We start from the raw sequence: 27,591 nt of genomic DNA on the forward strand, positions 1-27,591 counted from the left end.
GCAAGATGTTTTTTTCTCTGTAAATAAAAATAAGCTGCATTATTTCCTTGGTCAAGGGAAAACTAGTGGATCTCTTAATTCCTATAAGCAAACTGAATCTGAAGCAGTTGAAATAAATAGGAATATTAAAGCTGCCTTCCCAAATAGATGACAGGGGGCAGGGGTACCAAAACCCAATCCTTACTCTTGTCTTATTCTAGAGATGTGTTTTGATGGAAGCCTGCAGGTGGCAGTAAATTTATACCAAAGTTACTTAGCAGTAGTTTTAGAATTTTCCATTTCAAGATCCTATTAGTTTTATTACTCAGTTTCTTGTAGTTGTAGCAGTACGACAACTGGTTTTAATCCTATCTCATACTAATTAACGGATATTTGGAAAAAAGAGAGTGCCTAGAGTTCTAAAGAAGGATTATCTTTTACTACTATATCCTGAAAGAAAATTACTATGCAAAGGCTTAGAAAGGAACAGAAATGGATTATATGCTTTCTAGTTGCTATAGAAACAAAATATGTAATTAAACAAAATGTAACGTATTACAACTGTTACATTGATGAAAGTACTTAGAAAAGGTTGGATAATGAATGAATGGATGTTTTATATTGCAACACCAAGAAACAGAGGGTTCAATTTTAAAATTTTTCTAATACAGTGTTTACCTACTGGAATTTTTTGCGCTCAGTTGGCTAAAACCAAAATGTTTTGTTTCCCAAGGTGGATCTATAAAAACAAGCGTCAACGATAATGAGGAGCAGTAACTAATGCAGTGAGGACTTGCTTCCGCACTGTTGCAGTAACATACTTAATATGATACCCTTACAATGAGATGAATACAAATCTCAAGCAAAAGTTTTGGAGGAAAAAAACCTGAACATGTTACTCTTTGAACATGAACTGTTTAATTACACGTGCTTTAAAATAGCTTAAACAGATTATGTCACTGTTTCTTATTCTATAAAAGCATATTAAAGGATTCAAATCCTTGCTATAGGACCAACACTTGCTATTTAAAGCATCATTTTATGTATGTCTCATTCAAAAAGTGATTCTTAGAAGTAATAGAATGGAGATGCATAACAAGTTCGTATTAATACTTTTGAGTTGTAAATCAATTTTTCTGGTGGATTAGTGCATCTGCAATCAAAATAGCATGAGACAATCTCATAACAAGAGCTGTGTCAGAAGAATACCGTCAGATCAGAAAATAATATTGGTATAGTATGCATTCAAATGAGCTAGTAGTTAGTATCAGCTACCAGAAGAGGGCACTTTGAGGTTTCTTATGAAAGGCTGTTTATTTTCGAGGTTTAACTTGTGTTCTCAAAATTTTCTTTTTCTTTCTTGTGTCATAAAATTCCATTGTTTAAAGTTTAGAAGAATAGTAGTGGTTGTTACTTCTTAATTCTGAAGGTGACCACATCTGCTGTTTATAAATCTGGGAGGTATGTTTCCATGAAGGATCTTTTATTTACCATGTGTCTCAACATGTGGCCATGGGGGCCAGGCAGAAATTGGTTGGCTTTCTGTTGTAGAAAAAAACCTATATAGAATGATGGCATGAGATCCCTTTTCACTGGTGAGAGTGAGGGAAAGGAAGGAGAAAGAAAGAAATCCTGTGTTCAGTTCAATGTATAGTTTCATGTTCAGGTGATTTTTGATTCTGAAACATGGCTAAAATAAAGGAATCTACCCCCATACAGTGCTTTTCTTGGAATGAAAAGGCAAGTACTTCATGTAGTATGTCTTCACCTGTTTGCCAGGCTTCTCTGTGAAATGAATCTGTTCTATCCCATCTTATCATCCTGTAGAGCAGGTGTTCCCAGTGCTCTGCACCTCCAGTTAAAAACAAACAGTGGGAAGCTTCAAAGAGGGACACAGAGAGTAAACTCTGTGGCAGAGGCAAAGTGTTACCTGTCCCCTCCTGCCCACTCAAGGCCAAAAGAGGAATAAAGGAAAAAAGGAGAGAGGAAAATCTTGAATTCTTGGAATTATCTGGGATAGGAAGTAATTTCAGACATGCCTGCCTACAAGTCATTGCTCCAGCAACCAGTTCCTCGAGTGTGAGTGTCCTGTTGTGTTTGACTACGTTTATACTGTTTTCTAAAGAATTTTGCACGTTAGTAAAGGTGCCCAGCTGTATCAGTACAAATATTTTTAAACAAAAATTAACTTGAAAATATACTGATGTCCGCTTTTTTTTTTAATATGTTTAAATCCATTCAAATCCTCCATAATTTGTTGTCTGCTACTGATAAGATTTCTGAAACCAAAAACTTGCAAAGCTGCCTGGACTTTATTTAGCTACAAAGTAAGGCTATTGCAAATACTGAACTGGTTGTGGAGGAAAAATAAACCACTTTTTTTAAACAGAATTTTCAGAGATTTCAGATGATAATGAATAAACTAAATTAAAAAAATAATTAAAACCAAGGCCCAAAATTTCACTTTAACTGCAACCTGAAATGTAACAGAAAACCAAAAATTTTACAAAGACATTTAAAAGTGTATGTGTGGGGGGAGAATGCCTAGAAAGGGGCAGATATGACCCAGAAAACACTTGGACAGGCACACGTTTCATGTTTACTAAGCCTTTCATTAATTGTTAAGAAATAAGTTTCTATTTTGCAACTTTATGAAAGCTTCATTATAGGTGTTTGAATATTCTGAAGTGAAAAAACACATTTCATTAATACTTCCTATAAAATTTACCTCTATGACTAATAAAATATTTGAAAATTTTTCTGAATCTAAGTGGGATTTTCAACTAAACTTCTGTGTGCTAACTCTACCTGTCTTCTATAGAAGATGGTGACGTTTTACTGAAAAATAACACCTGCAAACGAAAGATTCTAAAATGAGACCATTGTTGAAATGCCGTGAACTCCTTGCTTAGCTTATGGAGATTAGAGAATTACACCTCTGACGGTGCATGTTAAGGGGTTCCTGTGATCTGCTAGGAGGAGCGATGACAACATTATGGGAAACATACTGCAGTGGGTCCAGAGAGAAGAATAGAGAAATGAGACACTGAAGTTATAAAACCTGTGAGCTATTGATGTAGCACCCTAAATTCAAGGGGTTCATTTTGATTTTTTTTTTTTTTTTTTTGGTAAATACATTGAATTTAGCCAAAGTTTTAAGAAACACAAGTAATAGTTATTATTAAATTCTGTGTGTGTATGTGAAGGTAATTTGTGTTTGTCTAGAGCCTTGCCTTAAATTACCTTGCCTATAAATTACATTTTCATTTGAAACTTTTGGCTGTGATTTTTCACGTCTATCAACAGTTGTGTGGGTTTTTTGGGTTTTTTTTGTTTGTTTTTTTTTAACTTTTAAGATAGAAGATTCATTTATGGAGCATGCAGTAGTTCTTTAAAAGATCTTTTTTTTATTTTGTTGTTTTTGTTTTAAAGTAAATCTGGTACTTTAAATCACTTCTGTGCTATTGCAAGTAAAATATCTTCCTGTTCATGAAACAAGAACTCCAACTCTTTGGGTTGTATTTCTATTACATGTTATGCACAGCCATGTCTAACAGGAAAACAAAATGAGTAAATCAGCAACCCATAGCAACAGCTTGGAGATATAAGCACTCTCTGTGTTAAAAATAAACCCAAAAGTTTGTTTAACTTTCAAAATACCATCTTAAAAACAAGACTTGAGAGCAATCTGTCCAGAGAATAACTGCTTTTGGGTATCTAGTAATTGGTTATTAGTCTTGCATCTTGATCAGTAGTTTTATTTGTGCATGACATGCTTAATTCTATTTTGAACTGAGATTTCAGTGAAAAATGACTTATTTTTCCAGAAGGCAGTATCTTAGCTGGCCAAGAAAAATGTGTAGGGACAACTTTTTTATCTAGTCTCCCAAGCCTTTTCTCATGGATGCACCTAATGCTAATGAGAAAGTGTCCTAAATTTTCTTATATTGCATAGAAGCAGCAGACACTATCTGCAAGATTATTATGGGACAAATAAAGAAAAGAGTTCAGAAAGAGTTAGAAAAATTGTGTACTGCACTAAAGAAACTAAGAAAAAATCTTTCTGGATGTTTGAACCCTCTGGTCTGCTATGGCCTCTCTAGCGATGGATTGCTTGTTTGGTCCTCATTGCTTAGGTGCTTTGGTATACTTGCCTTAATGCTGCTGTGTAACACCCACCTACAAACTTCTTGATTTGTGCTTTCAGAATCCCGCTTCCAATATGCGTTACTTCTAATGGATACAATGAATAGTACGGTGGCCACTGGTTTCTCCCTTTGCTATAAGATTGCAGACTCCGTGGGGTAATATTACACCCTGCTTGCAGGTAAGGAGAAATACTTCATGACAAGCAATGTATTCAAGTGTTACTACTAGATGCCTTGTCTTATCTCCTACTGCAAAGCTGTCACCAGTTACCCATCCTCTTATAGGAACATGTTAATTACTTGTTATGCTCTTACTGTATATGCCCAGGATCTGTGAAATACTGATTACTAATTTTCTGTGGCCAGTACTACACCATTGTTATACTTACTAATGTTCCTTGGGTTCCTTGACCCTTAGACCATCTACAGCTTTCTAAAGCTGAGACAATTCACTCTTTTCTTGATTCCCTGACTTTCTTTTAACCAACCAAACAATTTCCAACCTTTCTTATCTTGGTAAACTGCTTGTAAAAGCTGTTCCCCTTCATTTTCCAGCTTAGCTCTTGGTGTGAGGTCATAACTTTCAATAAAGTATTTCAGTCAGGGTATTTATTTGGTCTATTGACCAAATAGTATAGAAGAAAAGTGGCCAACACGTGACTCCAAAACAGTTAGTGTAACTTCTGTGTCAGGGGTAAAGCTGTGTGACAAGCAGTAGAACTGTGCTGTCTTGACTGAGAGGAGGAAAAAGGGAACTGGGAAAGGTTGCCAAGTCAGTATAGGAGCCAGCTGCATGCTCCACCGAGCCTTCATCTGTCCTACAGTGGAGCAACAGTATTGCTGGGAGCTTTGGTCTGTGGGCTCCATAGGAGGTCTCCTTCCCTTTCACTGTCCAGTTTCAGCAGGGTATGTCTTGCAGACAAGAAGATGGATGTGCCAGAGGCAGAGAATGCCAGGCTTGGAAGGATGCATGTCTACTGAGGCAGATGCCTTGAGTGTGATATAATTAGTAAACAAATTAGGACAATCTTCAGGGCTGTTGTTTTGGCCTTTGCCTCTCACAAATAGCAAAAATGCAAACTGTCGCATCTTTGTGACAAGATGAATATATTGTGGAGAAAATTATGAACAGATAAGAATAGTTTACCTTTTGCTAGTAAAGAATTACAGGTTTCCTTCTAATATGTAATAATTATCTGGTATGCTATCTCAAAAATAGTTAAACTTTAATTGCCACTGATAAAATACAGTATTAGTCTGTATTTCAGATAATGAAAGATGCAGATATATCTACAGACCCTTCCTTTTCTGTCAGGTTCTTGAAAGTGACAGTTAAGGTTACAATAAACTATTTGTGCTTTATTATTTGAATATACCTTCCTGTAAAGATGAAGCATGGAGAATATAAATGACATAACTTTGCTTGTGTTCCTCTTTCCCAAGGTTAATTAGAGTAAATAATGAGAGAACATGTCAACATGCACTTATTTCTTATCTTACTGAGCCTCCAGAGAAGATTAGATGGCTAGTGAGTGTTTTAATTCTAAATGTGCAGTCTACTACCTTCAAGTATATTCAAGAGAAGAAAATCTCTTCATAATCACCATTTGGGGGAAAAAGTAAAGGACAGTCTTTAGGAGGAACGGGGGCTGAAAAAGTATGTATTTTCAGATTTTGTGAAAGAGGAAAAGATGTGGCCAAAATTCTGATAGTATCAAATCAATTTAATCTTTTAAAAGAAAATACACAGGTTTTTTTTTATGTGTATTCTTAAATTCCAAGGAAGACCATTATTGTAGGATATCATATTTCTCTAACTGAAATAAGCTGGGAAACTCACACTGACTCCATGAGACAGAGGGCTTTATATCGGGAAACATGATGTAAAGTATTAAACAAAGTGAGTTTATGGTAGATATGAGAGAGAGCAAAGTGTCTGGGACACGTGCCCACAACCTCTGGGGATCAGAGTTCAATGTCCTGTTCTGTCATAGATTATTATGAGCATATTGTGGGCAAGATCCAGAAAAGGAGTCATGCAGCTGAATCTGTTCTTAAGCACTCCTGATAATTATAGAAGAGCGGCTCAGCTGCTGCCTCACAGAATTGCCTGAATACTGATGCTGCCATAGAAATAAGAAATTTATTTGAGAATCCTACCTCTGAAACACCTTCCCCCCCATCTCCCCTTGCTGGTTTTGTCTCTAACTATATTGCTAGCAGGGCCCAGTTCTGTAAACTGGAGACAGCCTGTTGAAAACATAGGATGTTGTCTAGTTGTGAGAGCAGTTGTTTAGCATGCAAAAGACCTATTTGGTAGTGGTAATTATGTACTAACATGGATCCACAAAGTATTAATAACAACTTAAATTTCTCTGTTTATTATGTAACATTTCCAACAAGCTGTGAATGCTCCAGTCCACAGTACCTGAAATTTGGTGCTTACAGCACTCTCCAAGATGTGGAATGTGTAACTTCATTTCTTCAGAATCTGGCAGGAGGTTGATTCAAATTTGAACCAAGCATGTTCTAACTACCTGCAGATAACTCTTCCATGTGTATGCTTGCTCTAGCTAAAACATTCTTCAAGACTCAGCCTCTCAGTTCCTAAATACTACTGGGAATTTGGCTCTTAGTCTCTGCGTGGGTCTGTCCCCATTCGTAACTTCCTCAGTGGGAAGTTGAGGTTTAATATGTTAATATGTTTAGTATGTGGCTTGCTTGGATGATTTAGTTGTGGGAACCCTAGAAGTAGTTGGGATAAATATAGCCTGTTAAGTTACATGGAATATATTTTAAGCCTAATACAATAAACAAATTGTTCTGCATTTAAGATAAAAATCAGAGGATCAGGATCCAATTTTTATCATACAAGCACTTTTCATTGCAAAGATTATGAAGTATGTGTAACCTGAGAAACCTGTGTATGGTATGTGACTCATAGCTGACCGTATTATTTTTAACCATTTTAATAGAATGAATCAAAACACAAATCAGCTTTGTAAATGTATTATCTCTGTTTCAGCAAAAGTAAGTTTTTGAATTAGCCCAAACATCCTAAAATTCTGCACCTGTGCAAGAGTTGTGAGATTCTGTGATTAAAAGGTACTATTAATTGCAGAACTGTTACTGAATTCTCATACTTACCCAGATTCTTTCATTCTCTTATTGCGTGGTCTTGCTACTTATATGACTGGTATATTCATCAAATCTCTAAATAGAAAGCAAGGGAAGGCTTTCTGGACTGAAACATATTTCTGTTTTTTTTTTTTAATTCTTTCTTCCAGTGTTTTTCTTCTAAATAATTTGAGACGCATATAAATATTCCTAATGATTAGGCAGTAGTCAGCCAAATCCAACATGCCTACAAATGAACCATTTTTAATCAGGCTTCATCAGAATTGGGCTCTATCATAAAAATCTCGCATGCAACTCAGAGAAAGCTGTTTCTCATTTTAAGTAATCCTCTTTGTGGTTTTTGTTTGTGGTTTTTGTTTGTGTTTTTTGCCTTCACAGGCTATAAATAGCCTAGTGTTATTTGGAATGGCATAGAATAAAAATGTTTCCCTAGTCATGTTGGACTCAGGATATGCATTGCTTTATTGTTGTATTTTATAATACAGGAAAGATTTTGTTGCAGAAAACTAACCAGATTGTGCTCATATTTTATTTTGTGAAGAACACCATCACAGCAGCGGTTGTCTCCTGATACCTGATATCAAGCTAATTTCATTGTCTCTGATTTTAACTTGGGAAACGTACCTAATCAGACTGTAGGTAGCAACTGCTGATAATCATTGGGAAAACTTTTCAGCATTGCCAATGTTTGTGAATTTGGCCTCCCTCACTTGGAAGCAATAGTGTTTTGTATTCCCCATAAATTTACAGCAGTATCTGATGTGTATTTGTAGTGCTGTATGTAAACTTCATATGGATGGCCTTTAGAAACCTGAGGACGTTAAATCATGTTGACAGACACTTCACCACCTCTAAATTGGGTCCAGTGCCTAAGATATGAAGTCTGCTCTGCAAGTATAATGGCTCAGAACTTCTCATTAAAAGTCATATTTGTAAAATGAAAGGAAAAAAAAAAAAGAATTTTTATCATTGGTGATTGGTTTGTGTGATAAAAGTGATAACCACAATTACCAGCAACTCGTTTTGTTTTCAGTTCAGTGAAAACTGAACTTTGCTTCTCACTTGGATGTAAATTTAGCCTGTTCAGCTGTTGCTTTTGAATAGTTCATAACATGCATAAGCATTCTTTCATCCCAAGTGGACTGACTTATTAAAATTATTGCCTTGGACAGTTCTGCTAGTACTGACTGTGTCATATTTTGTAAGGTTTACTATTTTGCTTGTAATGAGACAAAGCCAATATTTTAAGCTACGTTTTTGAGGAGCACTTTTGTAGTTCAGGACCCTAGTCTATAGTCAATAAACCATTGGTGATTTTCTTTTTTCCTTTCCCCCCCTCCCTTTCCCAGATTGCCAGCAAAAACTCATGCATAAAGTAGATAGTGTTGCTCCAACCTGTATTATATGTCGCCCACAAAGGCGATTCCAGTGTGGGGTAGGCAGCCACTTTCCTAGCTCTGGGGTTACAAATGTCCAATCAGGACTGCATGCAGTAGAAGCAGGTCTCAGCCTGCTATCACTATTACTAGTGGAAGCAGCAGAAATCTAGTAGTCAAGGCAGCAGTTTTCTGTCTGTCCTCTTCAAAGTATTCTCATTCCCCTCCAAAGAGCTCTCAGTGATTTAAAGACAAGAGGCGGAAGTTGTGGCTGGTAGAACAGGAGCAAGAGTGAACTTAACCCTCAACCTTCAGGTGTCCTAGGGGAGGTGAGGTATAAGAGGAAGCAGAGGGGACAGTAGCGTTAGCCATTCTCTCCTACCCACAAGATTTCCCACATTGTGCAGCAATATGCTTTCTCTGAAAAGTGCGTTACTTACCTCTTGCTGCTTTGTCAACTGTGTTTGTAATTAACCATGTTCAGAAGCTGTTAGAGTGAAAGGATGGATGGACAGACAGATAAATGAACACCTAGCATAGTTGAATAAGCCTTGTTTCCTTAGGAAACTAAGCTTGGTATATGTATTTAATATGCAAAATAGTGAGCAAGCAAACTAAAGTCATTAACAGACGAGATACAGGATTCTCTTTTATATTTGTCTTTAGAAAGCTTGCAAAAATGTTAGGTTTTATTGGGTTTTGTTTCTTTTGTATCTTTGTTCGTATCTATGTTATAAGTATATGCTATGTAAAGCATATGTTATAATGATTCATGTGTTTATGGTAAATTTAATCCCAAATACTAAAACTACTACTTGGTGTCCTTATTTGTTTTCTTGGTATTCTGTAGCCTGAAAATTATCACAGAATAAATAATTTATTTTCTAAGATGTGTGGAAGTAATCTAATTTAATTGCATAAGGAATGTTATGGACATATTTTAAATCATGTATGTGTATCAGCATGTTTAAGAACTTAACTTTTATAGTTGGTACAACAATTTTAAATATGTCTAGCAGACATTGATTTTCTTGGGGAGTTTTTTTTTTAAATGCTTTTGAGACGATGTCAAATTCTTCAGGAAAGCAGAAGAATAAACAGGATTTAGGGGGTTGTGACTTGGCCAACCAACAGAGGATTGCCACATGCATCAGGAATGCTAGCAGGCATTCTCCATGACACAGTAATTTTGAGGGAAAAAGGTAAAACCAGATGATACTGGTCTGTATTGCTGATATTGCTCTGGAGGGCGTAGATAGAAGGAGAAAAGAATAGTACTGCTCTAGTTGCTCTGAATGCCTGTTATTAAATTCCAGATGTTTAGCTTTTTTTAATATACTGTAGATAAGCCTATTGATGTTCTAGCTCTGTACATTTCAGATACCATCAAAATAGGAAGCCCAGTGCTATACCTGAGAAAGCTGTAGATGAACTTTTGCATTCCTGGAAGGTCTTACTGAAGTTGTAATAGAAGAGAAGATCAGGCTTTTGGCTTTTACAGAAGAGATTAAGGAATTGCTATCTGTCTGACTTTATATTTGAAACTTGTGTAGTGCTTTAGTCTTAAAACTACTCTGACTCTATTTCTGCCACTGATAATATTCCCTCCATGCTGGTAGGTTCAAACTTGAGCTATAGCACCAGTTCAAATTGCTGTTGACTATGCATAATAAATATTTTGTCTTTTAAAAAAATTTGCATAAGATCACTATTATTTTTAAATGTTATTCTGGAATATCTAAAAAGCTTTTAGAAAGCTATGGAATTTTTTTTTTCTTTGGGTGGCCTGTGATTTAAAACAAAGCAAAAATATTTACCACTTCTCCATATGGTAACCTGTACAGAGAAAATGTGGAGTCAAGTGACTAGTGGTTAAGTATGTGCAGGTTTAGGTATTGAAGACCTAGAGGAATGCGGAGTCCTTCTGACAATGCAGTGGCTGAAGTACCATATTTCCTTCTCTGATTTATTTTTCAGTTAAATCAAATGCTCTTCACAGTTTGCCACTGGGTCTTGTGAACACTTGGATTGGTACAGTACAGCTGGGAGAAAGGGAAATGAATTCTTCAGTGTTTAGTGCCTGCTTAAATGGACCTCAAAGGATAGGCTGAGACATCTGAGTTTTGCAGTTGTTGGATAAGGATTTCAGAGGTAGTAATGAGCATGTACTTTTGAGTCATGTAGTAAATTGAGTTGATTTCCACTGCAAGGTTCTTGATTTTGTGGAATGTTGGAAATTTCACAGCAACTTCTCTTAATTCAATAGGTATTTGTTAATTTAAAAGTGAAAATATTAATGCATTGTTATACTAGCATCTACATATTTTCCTTTTAAATGAGCTTAGTTTATTTTTCAGTCTTAATTTGCATGCAATGAATGCTCACCTCTAGCAGCTTTTATCTGCCATTAATGATGACAATGTTCCTGTAATCCAGGAGCACAAATTTATGATTTTTGGAATAAATATGTATGTGAACTTGTGGTACACTGAAAGTGTGCAGGTACTTTGGTTGATACAAGGAAATGTAGTACTCTGCAATTTCCCTTTATCTGCACAACATACATGAAATACTTGATCAGTGAAGGAGTGTGGAATCTCTTTTCTGTTCTGTTGCTATACATAAGTGGTAAATGTTTACTAGTATTTGTTAGTAAATCTTCAGATGCTCAACATAACAGCCTTTTTTTAAAAAGCAATTTCAGGTATGGTGCATTTGTGCACGAGAGAGAATTCTAATAAATTCATCAACGTATAAGAAGATTCACTTCACTGCAGTGTTATCAGGTTTTCCTGATACCTTATTGAAAGAAACTGTGAATTAATCCTCTGTATTTTTCTCTCCGGTATAAAAAGCACAATGTATTTCCAGAACAAAAGCGCTTTAAAAAAAAAAAAGTCATCTTTGGGTTTTAGTAAATATTGAAGAGATACTTCTGATGTATAATGATTCTTGTCTACGCAGATTGTTTTGTTGTATAGCAGGTTTGGGTTTTTTTTTTTCTGACAACAGATAAATGTGCTTGTCTCTTCTCAACAAATATTTTTCAGTAATAAATAAATAAAAAAAAAAAAAAAGCCCGCCCCTTCAGAATGATATTCAAGCTTCTTTGTCTTTTGACCTTGGCCACCCCCCATGATTGTCAATTGCCAGTTTCAGGCTAACTACCTGGGATCTGATATCCTGTGTGGTTGTATATGTCACCTCAAGTGCATTTAAAGAATATGCGTATCAGTGCCGTCCACAACGGTAAAGCAGAGAAATAAATGAATGTAGTGTTCTTTGATATATATCTCCATTTCTCTCTGCTACTTCTCTGTCTTGAATTATGTATGTCTTAACAAAAGATCTTGATGTTGCTAGTTAAAGCCGGTTTAAGTGATGTTTTGTAACTTTTGTTGGGGTAATAGTAGGAACTCAGAGCTATGGAAGGGACTTCAAGTGGTCATCTTGTCTATTCCTCAGCCTGGCCTTATCCTAGGAGTAATTTATCATTCCTCATGGATGCTTTCTTGACCTGGTTTGAAGAATCTCCAGTGATGGAGGCTCGACAAGCCCTCTGGGAAGTCTATTCCATGTTCCACTCTCCTTGCTATTAGAAAATGATCTCAAAATCTGAATTTAATAGCTGTTGCTGGAATTTAATCCCATTATTTCTTGTCAAATGCAGTGTGAACATGGATAAAAGACTATTACCTTTCCAAAGCAGCTTTTTATGTAATGCAAGATAGTTACCATATTGTCCATACATCCTCTCTTCTTAAGGCTAAGAAATCCAATTTGTTTAATCTTGATTTTTTGCTAGAACTCTGGTGATTCTCATCACCTTTCTCTGAACTCTAATAGTGGTCCGTATCTTTCTTAAACAAAGGCACCAAACTGTAGCCTTACTAGAACTGAGTAGAGCAAGAAAGTTCTTGTGCCTTGCAGACTGTACTTCTGTTTAACATGCAATAGTTATCTACTGCTAAAAAGCAGACAAGTTCTTGTGAAAGAATTTTACCACTGCCAACCCCAAGAGGGAGAACTGGGTACAGGAGTATGTAACTGTTTCTTGAGGAGAGAGCTCATACTATAAGTCCAGATTCTGCTCCCTCAGCAGACCAGAAGCAGAAATAAACTGTTTCATCAGCACAGTGATTAAAGGACTGATCTGTTTCCCATGGTGCTTGGGTCAGATGGGGCAGAAGCTAGACATTTAAGGTCCTCACTTTGAGTTGAGTAGAACATATTGAACTTCAGTTTCATGAACCAACTGAATGCCCTGCCAGCTGGAATCAACTCTTCTGGAGCCCATTTCTTTTCAGGTGGGAAATTGGCAATAGACTACTCAAGCAAGTGACATAGCTGGGCAACTAAATCCAGGTTGGGTCCACAGCTGGTGATCCTGAAAGGCAACTGCACAACCGGAGCTGGCCACATGCAACAAATTTGGCACGTTATTGCTTTTCATTGTATTTTGTCTTCCTTGCAAAGCTGGTTTCTGAGGGCCTTTTCATTTGGTTGTCTTGTCTCTTTACATTCATTGCATGGGACCCTGGCACCTTGCTTTTAGCTGAAATTGCTATAAGTAGGTTTTTCTTAAGATTTAGCCCTAACTGCCTTGGGTTTGGAAAAATGACCTAGGCACCAAGTTCTCATTGAAAATCTTATGCCCTGATTAGTGGATACTTATGAGAAAAAAAAATTTCAAGGAACTAAAGATGTTTGTAGTCTTTTACGAGCTTGCATTATCCTATATATAATTGTTTATCTCCTTCTTCTTTGTTTTTTCTCTTAGCCGGTTGGCTAAGACCTTTTATCAATTATTAATAAAACTAATAGTAGTATGTGTATGTAAATATATATATATATGTACTTCTTTAATAAAGTATGTATATACACACACACACACATATATATATAAATTTAAATTTTGTAAATAAATATATTATTTTAGATGAGTACCCAGGAAAACATGTTCAGAATTGAGAAACAGGAATGGCATTCCCAGGCAGATTGGTAATAATTAGCTTAAAAAATAATAGTTTAAAGAAATATTAATATAAGAAAAGCACATTAAAAAAAAAGTATCATTATTGCCTTTACAGTTATCCTTCTGCTGTCCCAAAAATCCAATTATGTATACTAAAACTGGAGAGACAATTGTTCCTAGCCATTGTGCCTCAAAGTACCTGCAGATAATACTGCAAATGAGTACTTAGTCTTGTTCTAAAAATTCTTGTCCAACTTTTTTGAACTAAAATTGCAGTATAGTAAAACCTTATATTCCCATTAGAAAAGGGATACATAAAAGTAAACAATTATTAACGTTGAAGAAAACTGTCCAAAGATTGAATTTTTTTTGTGTGTGTGAAGTTTCTAAGGAGACATGCATGAAGGAATAGAATAGATTTTTTCACTTCTTTGTGAGTGAGAAATTACCATTGTATTGAAGTGGACAGTGTTTTGCATAAAATGCTACAATTTCTTAGAAAAGTAGTCTGAAAACGTTTTAGTAGTCATAAGCAAAGCACAGGCACATTTTAAGAAAAGAGTTTAAGTATTGTTTCAATGTTACCATAAGGCTTGAAATTCATGTTGGAAACACTAAGCTATGAAGAAGTTAATGTTCCATATGCTTATTCTATATATTTGTTGAGGTATTAGTGCTTTTTATTTTTTTTTCTGGTATAATACTTCTGAGTTTATTTTTGCCTAGTTAAAAAAGGTTAAAAAATAAAAATAAAAATTCTGCCCAGCTTCCTTCAGAATCAATCTGTAAAAATCGGTGGTTGATGTATTGAATGCAAGGTCATTTTAACACTACCATTGTGTTAAAATGTGTAACACTTCATATGAGTAGGTCTTAAACATTCAAAGAATGGAAATGTAAGCACAGAGTTATTGGGAGATAAAAACTTCATTAACTTAATTGAACATTATGTTCAATGCAACAAAATGCTTACTTAATTTGCACGCAAAACTTAAATCTGTCTCAGGAATGTAAATTTAAGTCCATTTCAATTGTACTCTGATAGAAATACAGAGTACCTTGTCTGTAATCTGAAAGTGGTTTGGATATAATATTCTATCTATCTTTCAGAATTGTGCTTGCTGAATTCCATTATTCCTGTACCTCTTCATCGTGAGATCGGAACATGGATCTACTGTGGTTGCAACTAACAGTTAACAACTTTGCCTTTTTCTGCCTTTCAGCATGGTGGTGCCAGAAGTCCTAAAGGTAGAAGGACTGGATTGTTTGCTGTGTGATAGTGGGATTTTGCCTTGTTTTGTTTTTTATTTACCACTGCGCTTTCAGCAGCTCTCTTTTGTACTGAAGACAGTAAGGGTTGGCCAGTAAATAACTACATTGCTTAACACGCTGTTTACCTCACAGAACAGCAGGAAAGAGATTCGCTTGTTTTCATTAAAATACTAGTGCTTATTAATGCTGAAGTGCTTGCTCTGTAATTCATTAACTTCTTGGGGAGAATCTTGCAAACACTTCCATTTAAAACACAGGTCTGGTTCTATTTTCTGTTGGTGTACCTTTGTACATTTAATACATGGCATCTCTTATTCTCTGTTGAAATCTTCTAAACATATAAAAGTATGGAAACGAATGGGTTACTTACAGGTTTGTGATGATAGTCAGATTCTGCATGGGATTAATTATCCATGTGTGCAAATATCTCATCCAATGATTTCTTTTTTTGTGTGCCTTTAGTAGTCATGCAATGGGTCTGTAGTGATGAACTGATTAAAACACTTTTCAAAATCAAGCCTTCACAGGATAAAAATGCAGTATTTTTAAACAGTTAGAACTGTATTACATGTTGTGTTCATTTTTGAGATTTCCTGAAAGACCCCCAACTTCACCCTACAGTGACTTTCCTTCTCTTTCTGTCTGTTTGTCTTTCTCCTCTGAGAGTGGAACATGGTGTCTTGCCAGAAAGTACAAAACAAACAAATGAACAAAACTTTAATAATTTTTAATTAGCAGTAAAGCTGCTTACAGGTAAAATAAAATATCATTATTGCTTAAGTCCATTAATAAATTTTCAGGGCCATGTTGGCCTCTAGTCTTCTCATCCACTTTGCACAGAAAATGAATATATGCTAATTATACGAATTAACTATTAAATGGAAGAATTTCTGTAATTCTGAGAAGAAAGGGTTCCAGATGCCTTATAGGAAAAAAGGTGCACAAATATTGAGCATTCTTATTATCCCATTCTGATTTATATACATTGTTATTTACAAATGGCTTCCCTCTAATTAGATATGTAACGTAAAACAGGTCTCACTGATATAGTAAGGACTAAAAAGTTAAAACGCAGGCATTAACCATTTAGACTCTGCCAAAATCTTCTAGCCTACGTAACTGATTGTATGCCACATGAAAGAATTTTTCATTATTTTATAGGGTTAAGAAAATTTTATGGGAAACAGCTTCAATCGCTAAATGAAAATCTAGTTTTTGTTTCCAAAGGCTTACACGCACACCCTCTTTTCTAAGACTTCAGTGCAAAAAGTTTCTTTTGCTCCATGCTGATGAAAGGAAAAATCACTGAAATACTGATCTTTGCAGGACAGAGAGAACGCTTTGTATTTGTTAGGAAAGCTGTCAACCTAATGTGGACCCTATATAGTCTGTGGGATAGGCCCATACAACTACTACAGAAATAAAAGCCTCAGGTGTTGTTAGGCAAATATGCATTTTCTGCTTCAAAATGCTTCATAAACTCCAGTCCAGGTTTCCTTGCTGAAGAGTGGCCAAAAATATGATAGCAAAACTGTATTAAAGGAAACATCAGTCTAGGATTCCAGCGTAATTTACATTAAGATTAGAACACACACACATTTGTATACATATATATATGTAAGCATATATGTAAATGTATATATAAATATACAAGTTTCTCCAAAGGGAGACTGCAAACCTACTGTGCTAAATCCTATGCATGTATCTAATAAGGGATAGACAGTCCCCTAAACTACTTGCTGACTACTGAGATTTATCACAGCTCAGGAGTCTGTTCATGTATAGTACGTTATGTCAAGAAAACAAGTATTTTGTCACCAGTTGCCTGATACTTTAATATATTATTATCCAAACAATTTTATAAGCAGAGATACTTGGAGCAGAATGCGTTTATTTGCAGCACAGGAAGCCTAGATGCTTCTTAGTGGCCCCGTAGCAAAAGGTGACATGTCTGCCCACTGGTATCTCATACTGCCTTGCTGGCTGCATTGTCACAGGGCTGAGTATCTGTGTGTATCCTGAGCATATCTCGTCCTGGCAACAGGGTGTTTCTGTTCACCTCTGCATGCATGCTCTCATGCAGTGTTAAAAATTAAGGTGAGTTTTGCACAGAGGCTGAGGATACCCTGATGTCCTCTTGCCATCACAGCCTTGTAGCACAGTCCTTGTTGCTTGTTGGATCACAGCCGTATAGCACAGTCCTTTCTACTATTCCAGCCTATTGTACAAAGCAGTATTCCTCTGTGTGAAGATCTACCCAAAGAAAGGTACAGGAAAGGTTTCTGATCAATTTTCTTCTCCTCTCCCATCTCAGGGCGCTCTTATTGTCTTGATGGTAAAATTCTGTGTACAGCTTCAGATAGTCTATTAGCAATCTATTTTATTCTTTGATGCAGAGATCACTGTTTATCCGTGCTGAGTGACATGAGACCATGGAATGGTAAAAGGATACTGATCGAAATTTTATTTCACCCTATCACCTACTTCAGCACTCTGTCACATTCCAGGAGGAATATCATACCACAGTGTGCTGTAGGTGACTCGGTTGCAGGCCACCTTTTCCAAACAAATGGTGGTGTTCTGTGGGGCTACCAGAGTATGAGGCAGTAAGAATTCAGTATTCAGTCACTGTGCAATGCATGTGCATTACTTTTACTGGAAGCTGAAATTGCAAATGCTTCCTCAGATAAAAGGAAGGAAAGATGGTGAAAAAGAAGCATCATTATCCCTATATCATGGGGAGATGAAGCAAGCAAGTATTAAAGGCTCAGTTCTAGAGCAGGTCCCCCTGAGATTCCAGGGGAAGAAAGTCAAGATACATGTTCCTCTTCCCCCAGCTCCCCCATAGAAGCAGCTGTGGAATTGCATGTAAGTATTTTAATCGGAAACTCCAAAGAGAGTCTGAGTGGATTAGAAATGGAGTTCATGAAGTCTTTGAGCACTAGAGCATCCTTCCAGGTTAATTTAACTGCCTGAATTCATAGCTTTATCCCTCATTGCTCCTATTCTTATCCCATTTCTTTCTTTCTTTCTTTCTTTCTTTCTTTCTTTCTCTGTGCTGCTTTAACTTATTATGGCATATCTAAAATTTGTTCATCATGTATTTGCGGCAAAGGCCACGTGTTCTTTGAACTTTCTATCTGAATCCTGGGCATGGTAGACAAACTTATGATGGAACAAATCCACATAAGTAAGACTTATCATCTTTGTTTATGGCTTAGAATAGCAGTTGGTGACAATTTTAAATATTCATGGGAAAAGAAAATACCACATTATCCTTATGTTATAGTAGTTGCAATGCATATTCTTAGAAAGCCATTAGATTTGTAGACACTGTGCTAATATTACCAGATACTGCTGTGCTGTTTTAGAAAAGAGCATGCTTTCAGCGCACAAGAGCTGTAAACAGATGGGATAATGACAAATGCAATGAGCTAATAAGTAGCAGCAACATTTCCTTTTTGTTAAATAAGAATTATTCTTACTAAAAACTAAAAGGCGTCAAATGTTGCAGATGTGCATATGTATATCTCTTTTTAAAAAATGTATAAAGTTAGACTTAGCAATAAAATGTCACATCTGTGTGATCCTCTGTAACATCACATTTGGAAGCCATCTGTTGCATTTGCAGGAAGATGGACTTTGAAGGTGACAGTGTCTGGAAATTCTGCTTGTTTTCCAATAAGCAAGGAATGAACTCTGGGTTTAGCCATTGCCCGTCTGCTCAGGGTTGAGGAATGAGACGGGTGTGGAGACTGAATGCCTGACTGGGCTCTCAGAGGAAACATAGGAAACCATAAAAACTGCCAGAGCTGGAAGTGAGACCTTTTTCATGAAGGTATGGTTTTGCAGCCAGTTGCTTTTGGGGAAAGTTTTCAATTTCCTTCCCTTTATGAAAAGATATTTTATTCTTCTCTTTATGTGCTCTAAAGCTTTGAGGAGGATTATTTATTTACAGAAAATGATCTTTGATGGTTATATGACCTACTTGTTCACAGTTAATGTTTCTTTCAACTTAAGCTCCTATGAGCTTGTGAAATTAAAAATAATACAATTCTTATACAAGAGGAGCTCTTGTAATATACTAGCCTTACTGTAGGATGGTAAGATTTAAGATACCTATTTAAATCATCTAATCCTAGACTCTGGTAAAATTTTTAAGAAATATGCATCATAAAGCACTGTATGCGTTGATCCCTCTTACTCTTTCTTAAACACATACCTGTTCTTTTTATATCTGTTTCATGTTAACATCCAGTGCACATGTTGTTGCTCAGCTACAAAACACTTAAAAAAACCAAACAATCAAAAAAACCCCTGTGTTATACAGGTACTCCGTTCTGTGACTTTTGCCACAATTCATTTATTGGATGCAGTATTTTCATTTACATTTTTGTTACAGCTGTGTATTACAATAATTAGGATTTTCTATGAAGCAACTAATGTACAAAATAGTCAAACACAGAGCAGTAATTAGTCTGGGAAAGAGCAAAGTGTGCTCTTCTAAATCCAGACAACTTGACGTGGGTGAGCAAAACCAACAGTCTTTCTTTTGCCTTAGTCTCTTATTAATTTTCACTCTTATTTGTTGCAGAGCAGCTGCTTTCCTGTCAATCCACAGCACTACTCTAAAAAATCCATTTTGTTGTCACAAATACAATTTCAATGGGCTTAGCAATAATAACTACTTTTATTTAACCCTTCTTTTCTGAAAATGGCTTACAAGAAGAAGAAATTCCTTCAGCAAAAGAATCTCAGAATAAATCACAGAAAAAAAAAGTATTATATAAAGTTAGTGCCACATGTGATGTGAGCTGATGTATCTCTCTTTTTTTTTTTTTTAATCACACATGATTTCTGTCCCTCACTCAGAGGAGGGGGGGGGGGGGAAGTGAATTACAGCAAAATACTCTGATAGGAAGTTGCTGAGGTGGAATGGTTGTATTTATAGCCTACCATTAGTACTGTCAGCAGAGAGATTTCTTCCTTAATGCACCCTGCTGAACTAGATGATCTCTTGAAATCTATTTCAGCCCTGCATTTTTAGGATTTCGTGGCAATAGCTCAGTATTTTGGCTAGCATTCAAGGTCCTGTTCTCTCTCCTTTCTCTGCCCTGTTTTCTCAAGTGGCTAGGGCAAGAAAGAGGTTTGATTCAGGTTCCTTGCTCTTAAAAGCTGAGGCTACTGCTGCATCCTGTAAGGAGGGAAGAGGTTGGGAGCATATTTGTGTGTCAGTATGACGTGGATGGAGTGTGAGATGGTGGAAAGGAAATCCTCACAGAGCAGGAGGAAAAAAGGTAAGCCCACTCCCCCTCGAGAGCCACAGGAGAAAATGGCTAAGGCAAGTTTATGCACTAGGGTGGAAGATAGCAGAGAAGCTCCAGAAAAGATTAGGATGTAGGGAAATAAGAAGAAAGAGAGAGCCATATCAACATCACGACACGTGAATAGCGTATGATAGCCATAGTAGTTCCTTCCTTTTATTGGTTCTCTTTCTGCCTGCCTGGTGAAGAGTATTTTTATAGTCACCTATATGGAGGTGGGAGAAATCAGATGGGGCAGGCTTCTGTACAGCTGTAGGCAAGGATCTCCGTTGTCAGATGCTGTTCTGAATTATGACCCCTATAGGGTTGTCCCACTCTCTGTGAACACCTGATAGATTATAGCAGAAGTGAAGGGCTGTCTGTCTTTGCCTGGCTGAGAATTGGGTAGAAGGTTTACCAAACTAAGGAAAAGAGGCAGTGCTTGCTTTTTTCTAGCACTGGTGGAAGAACTAATTTCACTCCCAATTTTAACTCTTGCAGCACTGAACAACTGGAGTCAAATATTTCCATCTGTAATAGTTCACACTAGTTCTCTATGCTGAAAGTACTAACAGTTTTCATACTTACCTAAAAATGTGGATGACCCCCTCTGGTCATCACATCTTTTCCACAGAGATTTGTGATCTTTTAAAAGTACACACCTTTTCTTAACTATTTTTCATTTATGATATAAATCTAGATACACTTTTTCTATAAGTTACCTGTAGGCACTCTCCTGTAACAGGTTTTGGTTTTGTTCATTTCTTTGCATTACAGAATGGTCAAAAATGTGTGCAGCCCTGATCAGACTGGAAAGCTGCACTGGCCTAAGCTAATGGAAGAACTGTATCTATCTTACAGTCTGCAGTAAGTCTGTGTCCCGTAATGCCAAAAAGTTGTGTGCTGTAAACATTGTAAAGCTTGAGTGGAGTTTAGGCATTTGTTTTATATTTATATTTTTTGCATTAGATACAGACATTGCAGTAAAATAGGATGCTCGAGTAATCAAATACTAGGATAGTGATTATTGCCTCATTTAGCACACAATGTAGGCAAGCTAACTGTGAATTCTTATGGCATGCCTATTGCCTGCAAATATAGCCAAAGGAAATGGTCTCTATCATCACAACTCCATCGCTTTAGCGGGGATAGCGGTTGTCATTTTGAACATATGAGCAACCTATTTGAGTTTAAGTTTTAAATTATGAGACAATTGTAAAGACACTTAATTCAGGTGGCTGTAATGCAATTTTCTTAACATGCTGTGAATGCCTTAAAAACATATCTTTGAAAAGAAACCCTTATGCTGCTTTCTCATTAAAGAAAGAGAACTTTCTCTTACTACCATTGTTCTCTTCTTCAAAGTGACAATATCTAAGATCTGTATAAAGCTAAAGTACTGTGTATGATTATCACAATGATGTGGTATTAGGTGGTTGACCTACTGATTATAGATTCGTAAGGCACAGAATTTTTATTAGACCATGGTAAATATCACACCATGGAGAACTGAAGCTGCTATTTCCCATTTAAAATAGGGACATGTGTTAAGCCAACCTTAATGTTAAACATGTAGCTATTCTTTGCTTTTTTTTCATTGGATAATAAATTGGAGAAATAAATTGGATAAAATAATTGGAGAAATAAATCTTGATCTCTTCTTCCCTTCTTTTCATGATACCAACTTGCATTTCAGAAAATGGTCCTGTTCTGTATTTGGATCCGTACATATGCATATAACATTAAAAAGCATTGAAAGGAAGATTTCTTTTAGTTAAAGACTTTGCTTTAGTCCAAGTAGTTATTCCTCTGAGTATAAGCAGGCAGGTATGTAAGTGTGCGTGTAGAGGTAAGGCCTTACACATATAAACTTGCCATCCTTATTACATGCTCTGGTACCAGAAAACAGTGAGAACACCTGGATAAAATAGGAGGAATGATCAGCATTTTAAACCCTAATATTATTTAAAAAAAAACAAAGGGGGGGAAGTTATTAATTGTGATTTTTTTAGGAAGATAATTTTGTTTTTTTCATTCTAAGATATCATCTTTATTCTAAGATAGTTTGGCATGTTCTTTGAGAACAGGAGTTGTGTAAAAAGAGAGTTATTGTGCTATCTGGGTACCGTAGCCTACCAATCACTTCTCTGGGAGGAGGCACCAAATTCCTAAGTTCTTTCTGCAGTGCAGGCAGCAAAGTGAAAGTGTTGCTTTCATATATGGAGAATTTGAGATGTGGAGGGAGAAGGCTAGCTGTGAAATTATTGCATTTTGGGCCTTCATTTTTGTGTATATTCATAAAGGCAGCAAAGATTTAGTCATGCAAACCAGAAGGAGTTTCTTTCCCACTTCACAATTTAAAGTTCCACAGAGATCTGCTGAACCTTTAAGGTCATATGCATACCGAATAAAAGAAGAGGAAAATAACGAAAAGCAGATGATTCTATGCTAACTATAACCAGCTTTTGCTTGGAGCAAATTAGTTTGAAGAAGAGGTTTTAATGGAGAAATTAGTTTCCCCCTGTGTTATTCTAGTAGAATCTTTTAGGATATTCTTTTAAAATTGTGCAGCAATGTTTACGATGAAAACATGAAAAAAAGTTTTTCTCCTGAAATGCAAATCTCTAAGCAGTTCTAATTGTAATGAAAGTTTTCACAAAATGCATAATGAAGATAAACAAGCTTTCAAGGGTTCCTGAAGTCTGCATGTTAGACCTTTGCTTAGGCAAAATTTTGTATGCTGAACTCAGTGACATACAGTTAGTAACAATTAGTACACATTAGCTACCAGTGAAAGCATTTATTTTATCAGAATATCCTTTTGCTTTGTCTTCCTTTTTCAAAAGCTCAGATAAAGAAAGCAAATATGTATAAAGATTTGCTACTCCATAAAGCTTCATGAAAAGGGTCATGGAAACCCTTATGTGTACCTGGTGTAATAATTAAATGGGTAGATGTCTATATAGAGTTCATTTGTGTCTTACAATTGTTTCTCTGTATTCTTGCAGAATCTAAGGAAAAGATCTTTTTCAGTGGAGCTGTCCTATTGTTTTTAATGAGTAGTCATAGATCCCAGATCCTGCTGATTTAATGATATGTTATCACTGTACATTACAAGTTTTTGTGTGTTTTTTTTGTTTGTTTTGTAAATATTATCAGGCTGAATTTGTATTATCTGAATTATGCAGGAGTGGATTAAAGAAACAGTAAATAGTGCAAATCATATCCATACAGTTATTACTAAAATCTGAAGTCAATGTTTGTATTGACATCGTGTATATACCGTAATGGATAAGAAAGAAGTTAGAGCGACTTGGAGGGGAGGAATCCTCTGACAGTAAATCTATGTGCCAGACCCCATGGTACTACTGGTGGTGGGGGGGAACCCTGTAACTCATAAATCTTAGCTCTCTCCATCAATTATATTTGCCATTAAAGTGGATTTTCTTTGCATTGAAGAGGGGGAATGTTAAATCTGTTGTTTGTGCAGGACTGACAGTTGCCTAGTTCATGATACTGGCCCATGATTTTGCTCCCATCTATATTACATCTATATTACTATATATATAAGTAAAGGTGTAAGCAGGGGATTCAGCTAATTGACAAAGTCAGGATAAGAGGGCTTTCTTTTCCCCTGGTTGGACTGCCAAGAATTATTGGGAGTTATTCCTCTTGCCTTTGTAGCATGGGGCTCGATTATCTTCCTAAAATAATCTGGGAATTGTATTTAACCAATTCCCTGCAGCATAAAGGCCTAGAATATTGGTGTTGTTTCTTCTGCCTCTTTCTGTGACTTGTTATAACTGTGGTTTTTGGTTTCAAGTTAGTTATAGAGTGCAGGAAAGCATTCTGGTGAGAGGTCTATGTCCATGATCTGTGGACAGTCCTGAATGATTGCCTGTAACTGGGGGAACCACTTTTAGAAAGAGCCTTGTCTCAGCCTGTTTAAGTGTTGGGATTTCTCCTGGCAATGAAATTTCTTAAGTGTTTTCTCTGTTCTCTCCTTCTCTCTCACATGAGCAATTTGAAAAGAAATTTAAGTTTTCAGGCCTGACAGAGAGGAAGGTCTCCATCTTATTCAAAAGTATAATTTTGTGGAGGTGACTTCCCTTGTGCCCCACATTTACCACCTACTATGAGAACAGCAGTGGAAATCTATTGCAAAAATCATGATTAGAGCAAGAAACTGTGGTAGTTCTTTGCCTGAGATGTGCTTTGCAAATTTACTTTGATAGGTGTTGCATTCAAAATTATGAGCCCTGTTTTATGATGCCCTATTTTTTTTCTGAAAGCATTGGAGGTGAATGTTGTAGTCAAGTGAGAAGAAAAGATTTTACATAGTGAGATCAAGTATATTTTGATTTAAAATAAATCAGAGTAACTTAATGTGTATTCTAAGAATTAATGAAAGGGTATAATAACGTGTCCAGCATTGTTCTGAATACTGAACTGTTCCTTTCTTGGTTGAAATGTCCCTTCATGCAGCTCAGGAAAAAACTAAAGAAAAGTATTTATGTGTACCTTAAAAACTAAGATTTTTAGTTTACGAAAATGAGACTTTAACATTGCCTACAGTTGGTGTGAATAGTAAAAGAAACAGAAAACAAAACGTCCTTTGGAGCTCAGTTCAAGGGGGTCTGACACACTACAAGAGAGCTACATGACATCTGCACATTTTTCTGTACGTTAGCACTGGAAAGAGGATAGAATTACCAGGAAATGTTGCCCTGTGATTTCTGTATTGAAGTGGCTGCATCTGTGCCACCTGTTGATGACATGATTGGAGCATTAGTTCTTGCTCTGCCTTAGCACTATTGATAACTCTGCTTAACATCACCACAGGGGAGGCTTTGTTGGAGGCTGCAGTCACTTTGCCTGAGCAATGGTGTACATAGGCTCTTCCATTCAACTCTCTTTTCTGACATTAGCACATTTGAATGGGCCACCAGTGAAGCCATTCAGTGAGAACATGCACCAGGGCTTCTGGGTGGCCTGGGGCTGAGCTGAGAACTCTTGTTAATGGACTGCAAGTCGCAGCCTATTGAGGTCCATGAACTCAGTGACCAAAGAAAAGTGAGACAAAGATGTCCCTCATCGGAACATGTAGGTCAGACCCAGACAAAGGCGGACATTGACCAGTCAAACCTATTTGATTACTGAACTGAAAAGGGGATACCTAGTACAATGGGAGTGCTGTTCCTGCCTAGTTCTGTACTGAAATGTGTGCGTTCTGACATCTACCTGTACGTTCAGAAGTACATCTGCTGTATAGCTCTAAAGATTTAGCTGATCTCTTGTTTTAATCATGACTGGATTTACGTTCTGTTTAAGCTTACAATTGATCTAACAATCACTGCAAATACACTTGAAAACAATGATATAATCCTATTATATATTGTTCACATGTATGTATATGTGAATAATATATGTAGGTATGTACATGAAAAATAAATGGCAGCTAATCTTGAATTAAGTGCAGAATTAAACTGTCATCTGACTGTTACACCTATTTTTGATAAAGGTAACAATCTTTTTCAAACATTTAAAAAAAATGGTGAATTTAAGGTGGAAGTGGCAGATATTCTGTGTTGTGTCACTCTCTGAAATAACAAATACATTCAGTAGTGTAAAATCGCATTTGGTTGAAAGAGGATTTTGATTGCATTTTACCTGTGGTTGCGAAATATGTCTGTCCTATGCTTGGTTTTGCTTCAAATTTATGCTGCTGGAACTGACAACCCTTGTTTGCAATCATTAATACTACTCTGTTAAGTCTGAGGCAGTCACCAGGTAGCGAGAACTTTTGTTCTCGAAGTTAAGGAAAAAGGGAGGCTGAGTAGGGGGAAGAAAACTCTGCTGGCTCTACACGAGCTCTTTACTAGGCTGCAGCTAAGGTGGGCTGATTTGGATCAGTGGCTTGAAAACCCTTGGTTGACTTTGAATAGGGATACTATGCAAGACTACCCCTGTCCTTGCATCTTTGTGTGCTCTCCCTGGAGTTCTTTAGCCAAGAGATTAGATTTTTTCCGTGAAGATTAACAGTAGAGCTGTGAGAAACATTCTTAACCCCAAGTACCTGTTGTGAGCTCAGTTATCAAATTTGCCCATTTGATGAACTGATGGGGCTATGCCTTAACTTCCTATCTACATGGATCCTTGCTTTCAACCTTGTGAAAATATCACTCCAAAAATTGTAGTGGTACTAAATGTTCCTGCAGTTAGGAGAAACCATGTATATGAGACTTTACTTTATATTCCTTGCACTTCATTCTCCACTTGTTTCGGGAAGAATCCTGAGGACTGAGTTATCTGGTACCTAGAAGATGTATACTTGCTCAGTAATCAATCTCCCACAGGTCTAACCCTGCTTCTTCTAGATCACTTCTATCTTCAAACTGCATGTTGTATTTCCTTCTCTTGCCAAAACCTCACAAGCTTTCAGCTTGTTGTAAATAACAAATTTCTATTGTGTTTGAAATGAAGAACAGAATAGAGATGAATCTTTTTTTCCTTGATATTATGATACCGTACAGACTGTACCAGGTTTTTTTGTTTGCTTTTATGTTTTTTACCAAAATTAAAACAAAATGGATCTAGCCTCTACCTAACCTGTTTCTCAGAATGGAACAGGTAGCATGTGGATGTAGATGTGGGGAGACTAAACAAAGCAGCATCAATTATTTGAAAAACGTTTGTATTTAAATTTCACACTTTTATTAATTTAAATACAGACTGAGGCTTCAGGACTGTAAGGCATCCAGTTGAAAGAGACATGTGGAGTGAATTGCACAAAGAAAGGACATGAAGAAAAGAGCAGAAAAAAGTCCTGGGAATGGTCAGTTAAAAAGATGATGAGGAGAAAAGGGGACCAGAGTAAAGAAAAGGGGGAGCTAGGTAAGGCAGTGCACCAGAAAGGAGGGGATGCTTGAGATTGGTTTGCTTAGTCAAAGAAGATTAGAAGGGTTTGAAAAACCAAATATATTTACAGTGGCAGGCAAGATGGATCCAGGGAGTCAGCTGTGAGTGTTTGAACCCAGAGATATTGCTTCCTAGGCCTTTTTCTTTCCTTTTTTTTTTTTTTTATGATAAAACTATTTTCACTGTTACACAATATTGTGTGACTTTGTATATCTCTTTGTTTTATTGCAGTTGTGACAATTTGCTGCATCTTCAAAACCAAACAAGAACTCAGGCAGCTAGAGAGGATTTGGAAGAATGAGTCGGAAGACTTACTTACCTTGATATGTTTTTGACAACCACCAGGCTACCAGATGCAATCAGATCTCTCATGTTATTTACTTTAAAGTAAGCACAAAAAACAGTATATAAAGATATGTGATTCTGTATGAGCATATAGTAAATATCCAAATTTATTTTTATGACTATGGATATATTGGAAA

General features: G+C 36.5%; 1 long non-coding RNA gene across 1 annotated transcript; it reads left to right on the plus strand.

Moving 5' to 3' along the window:
• The first annotated feature begins 1,009 nt into the window (after window positions 1–1,009).
• On the plus strand, window positions 1,010–27,591 carry LOC136991996 (uncharacterized). Its single transcript, XR_010884022.1, has 3 exons — window positions 1,010–2,058; window positions 4,187–4,306; window positions 27,341–27,591. It is a non-coding gene; the product is annotated as an uncharacterized lncRNA (long non-coding RNA).

The sequence above is a fragment of the Apteryx mantelli genome, chromosome 4 (genome assembly GCF_036417845.1).
Source record: "Apteryx mantelli isolate bAptMan1 chromosome 4, bAptMan1.hap1, whole genome shotgun sequence".
NCBI lineage: Eukaryota > Metazoa > Chordata > Aves > Apterygiformes > Apterygidae > Apteryx > Apteryx mantelli.